Source organism: Suricata suricatta, chromosome 7, assembly GCF_006229205.1.
Source record: "Suricata suricatta isolate VVHF042 chromosome 7, meerkat_22Aug2017_6uvM2_HiC, whole genome shotgun sequence".
Classification (NCBI taxonomy): Eukaryota; Metazoa; Chordata; class Mammalia; order Carnivora; family Herpestidae; genus Suricata; species Suricata suricatta.
In genome coordinates this window covers 67,958,637-67,968,552 of record NC_043706.1, presented here as the reverse complement: position 1 = coordinate 67,968,552, position 9,916 = coordinate 67,958,637, and positions in this window count along the sequence as shown.

Below are 9,916 nucleotides of genomic sequence, written 5' to 3'. Positions count from 1 at the left end.
AGCACAATTTCAAATACAGCAACCATAAGAAAAGGATTGAAAAATTTTACTACACTAAAAACAATTTCAGTATATAAAACAAAACAAAGCAGAAGGGTGAGTGGGTACAAAATAAATTGGGAAAAATATTTGTAACACTTATTTTGCATGAAAGGCTAATAGCCTTAATATTAGGAGAGCTCCCATAAAAAGAAAATAAAAGAAAACAAATATGAACACAGGCGAACTGTGTTAGCTAGGCTTGCTGTAACAACATACCACAGACTAGGTGGCTTAGCAGAAATTTATTTTTTCAGAGTTCTGGAGGCTAGAAGTCCAAGATCAAGATGTCCACAGTTTTAGTGTCCCCTGAGGCAGACAGCCTTCTCCCTGTGTCTTGATTAGCAGACAGCCTTCTCCCTGTGTCTTTCCATGGCCTTTCTTATGTGGGCCAGCATGCCTGGCATTTCTTCCTCTTCTTATGAGAGCACTGGTCCTCTTGATTAGAGCTCCTTACTTACAACTCAAATTAACCTTAATTTCTTCTGTAAAGGCCCTGTCTCTAAGTACAATCACATTGAGGGGATTAGTACTTCATCATATGAATGAGAAGAGGGAGATATATCTTTCATATAACACAAACCAATGAAGCAGAAATACTAATAGTCCATAACATGAGGGAAAAATGAAAAATACTTATTTCCACCAGTAAAGAAATGTAAATTTAACTTCAGTGAACTAACTTTTTTTTGGACCTATCATTTTGGCAAATAATAAAGCAGTGGAAATGAAGATAGAGTAAAAAACAGTAGTTTTGAAAAAAGAATGAAATTGTTCTTGGTGATATAACTATATAGTAAATAAGAGAAAAGGATAAGCCAAAGCTGACTTTGAGGTTTTCAGCCAGGATAATTTGGAGAATAAATGAGGATGAGTTTATCTATTTGTTCAGCTTATAATGACCTAGTTCTTCCTCAGAGTCAAGGCAAAGCTTCTAGCAACCATTCTGAAAAAGACGACTCTCCACAAAATTTGTTTGGATCTGGAATAGGCGCTACATTCAAGTATTGCCAGTTAGAGGTGTTTTGGGGCTTCATTTGTGTTTGTTTTTAACATGGGAATCTTTATTTACACCAAATTTTATTATTATTATTTTATTAATGTTTATTCATTTTTGAGAGAGACAGACAGACAGACAAAGCATGAACGGGGCAGGGCAGAGAGCTAGGGAGACACAGAAACCCAAGCAGGCTCTAAGCTCTGAGCTGTCAGCACAGAGCATTGATGTGGGTCTTGAACCCACAAATGGTGAGATCATGACCTGAGCTGAAGTTGGGTACTTAACCAACTCAGCCACCCAGGTACCTCTCCACCAAATTTTAAAATTAAGTTTCTCAGATGGTGGGCCATGACATACACTCGTATATACCTATAAAACTTTGAGAGATATAGATTGGCCATTTCCCAATTACCATTTCTATTAGAGAAGCAGGAAATGACAGTGTATAGAGAAAGGGAGAGAAAATGAGTGCGAAAGAGATGAAATCATACATTCAGAGAGGAACAGAGAGGAGATGGAGGAAGGGTCCAGATGCAATTTTAATCTCTGTTTGTAGAATTTTCCTTGGGTCTGGTTTCATTCTTGCCCGGGAGTTCTAGAAAATATTCTTGTATCCTTGTCATAAAATCCCCCCCACTTTTTTTTTTTTTTACAGAAGTAGCTTGACTGAATTTTCTATTTTCTTAAAACTAAAAATATTAGCAGTTAATAGTGGATAAGAGAAGAATTCAAAGATGACTTCTATAGTTTTTAGCCTTAAGCAGTTTATTGAGCTCTACACAAAGTGGATCATTAGGTAAATGCCCAAAGTTTTACCCTTTGAGGAATCTCAGTGTGTCCATTATCATTCAAGGACACACTGAGAAATGCTGTCATGCAGTTGATTTCCATTTCTCACTGGAACTTTCTTTATTAGGCTAGCCTATCCATAAATCTATACATAAGGGCTCAAGCTGTGTCCTTAGCTGTTAATACAAGAACCACCTACGTAACCATTGGTGTGAGCTCATAGTGGTATTCTAGTGCAAGCCTTCTGTGGGGCCTGGGAGTCTGCGATACTCGTTCGTGCCGCTGGCTTATGCCTCTGCTCCTGTCCGTACATGGTGTCCCAGATGCACTGCTGTCATCTGTTGTTGGATTTCTGCTGGGCTGCATGCCTGTATGACTTGGAGTGTCTGACGGGACCAGCTAATGATGGCAGTCCCAAACACTTAAAAAACAAAAATTGTCAGAAGAGCATGGAGCAATATATTCCAGATGCTGAGGGTGGAAAAGCAAATTAACCTAGATGTGTGTGTTAAACTGTTCCTCAAGAATGAAGGAAAATAGAGAGATTTTCAGACCTACAAAGATTTAAAGGACTTTACTACCTATAGCTTCCTCACTAAAATATGATCATAGAATATGCCTCTGTGATATTACTAAGTTCAAAAGGAAAGTATGGCATAGAAGAAACAAAAATAAATCACAGAAATTGGTAACATGTTGAAAAATTTATTTATTGAAAATGATTTCTTGTTTGTGTGTGGGTGGTTAAACAAAAATTGAAACTAAAAAATACTCTAGGCAACTATAACAAAAGAGGGGGAGAGACATTCCATTGCGTTTGGTTAAAGCATCTTAAGGTCCTTGGCTTTTTAAAAAAGAGGCTGGGGATACTGAATTATAGTGTACTTTGTTGTAATACTTCATACTTAATTACCTATGGAAAATATATATGAAGAGATCAAAGGAAGCAGAAGAGGCTCAAAGAGGAGACAGGAAGATTAAGAAAGAACAATGTTGTGAAACACAGGATATAAAACTTTCAAAAAGGGAAAGGTGATTAATAATGCCAAATGATACAGATCTGCAAAAACAATTGAGGGCATAGATGTCTATTGAATATAATATTTAGAGGATTATTAATGACCTTCAAAAATTGATTCACTGGGAACCGGTTGACAAAGTGTTAAGGGATGAGTGAATGACTGGAAAAAGGAAAAATAGAGAAGTATCAAATAGTATATGAAGGGTTTTTTTTTTTCCCCCTTTTCTTTCTCTTTAGAAAAAGTAATTGGACTCAGGCTTTCCATAAATGAAGATAATATCCTACCTTATCTTATAAATACCCCAGACACTGGAAACAGTCTCCTCTCTTCTTGTATTATTTCCAGGTTTGTGTTTTGCTTCCTTACAGGTTAAAGATGTTTATCTTCTGGTATCTTAAATGATACAGGTAGAACAGAATAGTGGGCATACGTTATGCTGTGTCCATGGGGACTTTAGTCAGTCAGGTTTATGTACTTGTCTTCTCTGCCTCCCTTAACACGGAGTTCCAGAGTCTAATAAATATATCTTTATCTCGAAAGTTACAAAATAGTACAGAAAAAGTATTTGCAAGTACATCTCCCTTCTCTGAGGGAAAATAAATGTGCAACTTCCTCGCTACTATTTCATCTTGTTGTTAGGCTGGACTGTCTTATATTTTGCTGTTGAACTGGAAACCACCTGACTCTATGCACACATGAGTGACCTCTTGGACGCTTCAGTTTTTCAGGTAAGTTTTTGGTTTAAATGTTCTCTCACTGCACTCAATTTTTAATACATTTCACATCACTGGCCTTGGTTGATATATCTGGCTTATTCTTGGTATTCACGTTTGGCTGCATAATAACCACATGACATTTTGTTTACATAAAACAGTGGATATCTTAAGGAGGGGACAAGTAATATTTTATAAATAAAACTAACATACTAATAGTAACAATTACTAGTTGTAATGATATCTTAGCTGATTTATACTATTTTTATTCAAGAGAATAAAAATATTTGATAGCTTGTTTGTAAATTTAAGCTGTGAAATTATCACTTGGGTGACAATTACTTCTTGGTATTAATTCCCTTTGAAAACAGTGGATTAGAGATAGCTTTGCCAATTGATACTTTACACTCAAAAAATTATTTAATTCCAAATTCTAGTTGTATCCAAGCCAACAGGACATTGCAGATATATAAATAACTTATAGAGAAAATCTTATTAAATTTCTTGAGTATATGCAGGTGCAATGGTCAATTTCAATTTATTCTGCACATCACGTGAAATTGTAATAAGAGAGGGCTATTTATAGAAATTGTTTCTCTGGTCATGATACTTTAGTAGATATTTTTAAAGAACTATTACAACATCTTGGTTAGATGGTCAGTCACTAGAGATATAACTGGCCACAGTGAGGTGGATGCTAAATAAAGTATCAAAATTATGAGAGAACAAAGATGATATCCAAACAGTAGAAAAAGTAAAAGAGAACAGACCATAGGAAAGAAAACATGGGACTTTGGAAGCTAGAAGAAACAGTCTTATTTTACAGGAAAACAAACTAGAACAAACCAGAAAGCTTTAAAAGTGTCCTAGTTTAGAGGACGGAGGCAGTCTGATGTTCTTTCCACTATGCCCTGCTGCCTCCTAAGGAGGAATGATCATTTGCAGCACAGAGAGGCCAGTTGCTGCTGGCCACGCTCTTTGTCAAAGCAACTGAACCAACAACATTTGCTTCACCGCTAGCCTCCCTTGACTCCTACAACACTGTATTCTTCTTGTTCTACTTCCTTCCCTCTGGCCGCCTCTTTACTTCACATTTCATTGATTTCTTTCTTCTGACAAGCTCAGTCCTCAGCCTATGTCTTCTGTCTCTAAATTTGTAGCTGCTTTCGTGGATTCAACTTTCACCTCTACTGACTCAATTTTCTTATTTGTAAGATAAGAGACCTGGAGTAAATTTATTTTAATTTTTAAAAGGGTCAGGGCACCTGGGTGGTTCAGTCAGTTAAGAATCTGACCCTTGATTTCAGCTCAGGTTACCATCTCACAGATCAGATTATGAGATGGAGCCATGCATAGGGCTTCATACTAACAGCACAGAGCCTACTTGAGATTCTTTCTCTCTCTCTCTCTCTTTCTCTGCCCCGCCCCGCTTTCTCTCTCTCTTCAAAGTAAATAAACTTTAAAAAATAAAAGCAGGGTCAGTGATGATGCAAGATGATGGATATTATAAAAGTTTTATTTAAAAAACTGGTGTTATCTGAACAGATACTTCACCAAAGAAGATATACAGATATTAAGCAAGTATATGTTTTTAAGGATCGCAAATTAAGCAACAATGAGGTACCACTGTACACCCATTAGAATGGCCCAGATCCAAAACTGTTAATACCAAATGCTGATGAGGGTGTGAGCAGCAGGAGCGCTCAGCCACTTTGGAAGACAGTTAGGCAGTTTCTTACGAAAACTGAACATACTTTTACCCTATGATCCAGCACTTACACTGCTTGGTATTTACTCAAAAGAGCTAAAAACTTATGTTCACCAGAAGCTTGTACATGGATGTTTACAGCAGTTTTATTTCTAATTGCCAAACTTTGGAAGCTTTCGAGATGTTCATCAGTAAGTGAAAGAACACATAAACTGTGATATCTCCAGAAAATGGAATATTATTCAATGCTAAGAGGAAATGAGCTATCAGGGCACCTGGATAGCTCAGTTGGTGGAATGTGAGGCTCTTGATTTCGGGGTTGCAGGTTTGAGCCCCTTGCTGGGTGTAGAGATTACTTAAAAATAAAATCTCAAAAAAAGAGAAAGAAATGAGCTATCAAGTCATGAAACATATGGAGAAACCTTAAATCCACAGTACTAAGTGAAAGAAGCCAATCTGAAAAGGCCACATACTATATGATACCAACTGTACAATATTCTGGGGAAGGCAAAACTACAGAGACAGTTAAAGGATCAGGGGTTGTCAGGGGTTAGAAGGCAAGGACAGATGAATAGGTGAAGCACAGAGGAATTCTAAGGCAGTGAAACTATTTTGTGTGATAGATACATGATAGATGCATGTTATCATACATTTGTTGAAACCCATAGAATATACAAAACCAAGAGTGAACCCTAATCTAAACCGTGGACTTTGAGTGATTATGATGTGTCACTGTAGGTTCATCAGTTGTAACGAAGGTACCACAGGTACAGGTCGGGGAGGCAGTGTGTGTGGGTGGATGGGGGTATATGGGAACTCTCTGTACTTTGATTTTGTGATGAGCCTAAAACTACTCTAAAATATTTTTATTAATTAAAAAGTTTTTAATGTTTATTTATTTTTGAAGGAGAGACAGACAGAGCCTCAGCAGGGGAGGGGCAGAAAGAAAGGGAGACACAATATCTGAAGCAGGCTCCAGGCTCTGAGCTCTCAGCACAGAGCCCAATGTGGAGCTCAAACTCATAGACCGTGAATTTAATGTCTTTGCTAAAGAAACCATAGATATATTTAATGGTTAGAAAAGATAGAGTTTTAAGAAAAAAATAAATGACCTTATGTTTTTCTTGCATCACAGAAAGTAGATTAGATGTATGAGGCAAATCGGGGAATTCAGTGAAAAAATTGCATATACAAATCAGATAATATAAGATAAAATTAATAAAGCTAAATACAGCTTGTTAAATGATAATTTAACTGCATTAAACTGCATAAAAACTCCATTAAGAAAACTATAGTCATGTATATTAAATCCCAGTACTTATTTAACCTACAAACATAGCTGCATGTTAAAATTAGAGTGCACTGTTGGTGGGAATGTAAATTGGTACAGCCATTATGGAATTTCCTCAAAAAATTAAAAAATAGAACTACTATTTGATACAGCAATCCCACTTTTCCACTCTCATTGCTCCACTCTACTAATTCTCCACCACACCACAGAGAACTGAAAACGAATCTTGCTCTTAATGCAAAAGGCATGGCTTCACAGTCACAAATTAGGAATAGAGGACTGGCCCAACTTTAATTGTTGGTGTAAGACAGATGAGCTTTAGATTAACTACTCAAAAGCAGAGATATCGGATTTTTAAAAAAATTTTTAAATGTTTTTATTTATTTTTGAGAGAGAGAGAGAGAGAGAGAGAGAGAGAGAGAAAGAGAGAGCGTGAGCGGGGGGGCGGGGGGGGTGGTTTCAGAGAGAGAAGGAGTCACAGGATCTGAAGACAGGCTCCAGGCTCTGAGCTAGCGGTTAGCACAGAGCCTGATGCGGGGCTCGAACCCACAAACCATGAGATCATGACCTGAGCTAAAGTTGGATGCTTTAACCAACTGAGCCACCCAGGTGCCCCCAGAGATATCATTTTTAGGAGATGTTCCCCGACTGTTAACTTGCTATACCTATCAATTTATTTAGCAATTGACTCATTAGGTAACTTATAATACATAAACAATTTGTAATGTTTTATTCTTGGAAGACTTAACAAGAAATCATATTAATTAAAATTAAATGTTTTATCTCAACATGGATGGACCTAGAGGGCATTATGCTAAATGACATAAGTCAGACAGAGAAATACAAATACCATATGATTTCATTTATTTGTGGAATCTAAAAAACAAAACAAACTGCAGAAGCAGACCCATAAATACAGAGCACAAATGGATGGTTGCCAGAGGGGAGGAGGATGGGGGATGGGCAAAATGGATGAAAGAGAGTGGAAGATACAGGCTTCCAGTTATGGAATGAATAAGTCACAGATATAAAAGGCATAGCACAGGGAAAATAGTTAATGGCATTGTAATAGCATTGTATGGTTACACGTGTGGTGAGCATAACCCAGCGTTTACACTTGTAGGATTACTATGTTGTACACCTGAAACTAACGTAACATTTTGTGTCAACTATACTTCAACGTAAAAAAAAAAAAAAAAAGAAAAGGAATTGATCTGAGACCTTAAAAAATTAAATATTCTATATGGGCACCTAGGTGGCTCAGTCAGTTGGGTCTCCAACTTCAACTCAGGTCATGATCTCACAGTTTGTGAGTTTGATCCCTGCTTCAGGCTCTCTGCTGACAGTTTAGAGCCTAGAGCCTGCTTCCTGCTTTGGTTTCTGTGTTCTCCCTCTCTCTCTCTGACCCTTCCCCACTCATTCTCTGTCTGTCTGTCTGTCTCTCTCAAAAATAAGTAAACATTAACAAAGCTAAAATATTCTATAGTTGTTATTATATTTTAAAGGCCAAAGGGGTATTAGGTGATGTAATGCCTGATTGTATTTATTGCAGCCTTGCTTTTATATCTTAGAATGGTTTGCTTTTAAAATTGGTATACAATCTCTCTCTCCCCCCCCACCCCCTGTGTGTGTGAAGGGGCTAGGAAAACAAGGTTTTAGGCAAGAAAATTAGAAAAAATGTTTTTTTGTTAAGTAAACTTAGGCCTTAAGCACTACAGCTATAGGTCATGTTAGACAAAATCTTGCCTTTTAGGCAGGTTCATAATACTTAAAAACATTAACCGTTTTATTATAGAAGATATTGGGAAGCTTGAGAGAGTGAATGCCCTCAAGTTTTGGGCACAGGACAAGCGATGAATTGGCTGCTTTGTTATCCATTGTCTCCATACAGTGCCCAGCATGTTTACAAACTATTAATCCTTTGAAATAACTGTGTGAAAACCCACAGTTTCCAATCCAATAGTTCAGAAGGCTCAGAATCTCAGTCCATTAAAATGGATTAGGCCTTTCAGATCATTTTTGTTTTTCTCTGAAAAAGGGAGTTGAAATATTGAAAGGATCTTTCAAGTCAAGCCTTTGCTGAAAGCCTTTTTTGTTACCACACACACTGGTGACATTGCTCAGTTTCATGGCAAGGGCACGGTGCAAAGGAGTTCCTTACTCTGTAGCTGCATTCATCCTGGTTAGGGATTCCCTGTAGGGGATAAAATTCAGGGCTTCAAGCTAATTGTGACTTGAGGCTATAAGACTTGGAGTTTTGCCACCTCCATACTTTATGGGCTGTTGGTAATTGGTTGTGGAGTACAGAATTTCTCCCTGTAATCACATGGCATAAACCAAGTATTTTAGGCTCTCTATTATCCATAGGGGCAGCCTCTCAGTGGTTAGGAAGCTTCAGCCAGGGGTATCTAAAGCGAGCAGTCATATTGACTAGAGTTTAGACCAGTGATTTTCAAACTTCAGTGTGCATCAGAATCACCCAGAGGGCTTATTAAAACTTAATTGTAGATCCTTTTCCCCTGAATTTCTAATTCTTTAGCTCTGGATGGGGCTTGAAAATTTGCTTTTCTAACAGTTTTCTAACAGTCCATATACCTCAAAATATTCCCATAACTGCCTTTGCTAAAAAAGCATTCAAAATTTAAATTGTAGAAAAAAATTTCAATTTTGTACTCTCTTCCTAGGAAAATCGCCACTCAGGAATAATTTTATCAACGAATATAATATCAGATATGGATATTTGGTTGGCAAACAGAACCATATAAAAGTTATTGATTGGGACTTATATTGAATTTGCTCTCAAGCCAAAGTTTATAGTAATGGCATTCATTTGTGTGCTGACTGCTTTTTTATTTTGTAATTATAAAAGTTAAACAGAAGTGCATTTGGGTGAAAAACAAAGGAAAAATTAGAGTTAACAATTTGAAACGAAACTTTTTTTATTCAATGATTAAAACTCCTTATTTGAGAATATTTTTTCAGCTTTATTGAAGAATTATTGACAAAATTGTATTTATTTTGGCTGTATAACATGATTTTTAAAATGTGTACAGTATGGTGATTTAATATACATATGCATTGTGAAATGATGACCACAAACAGTTAATTAATACATTATTACCTCACCTGAAACAAGTTTTCAAGAAGTATAATGTAACTTTATTTTGGGGGAACATATTTTTATAGAAATAAAAATAGATTATGATGTAATGTGAAAGGATTACAATAACATTGCTGAAACTTACATTCTTTGCTGAACACTGATGATTGAGACATTTAAGCATATTTACTCCTAAAAGAGGTATGTAAAGTGATATTAATTATCAACATGTATTAATTGTTGATTACATGCCA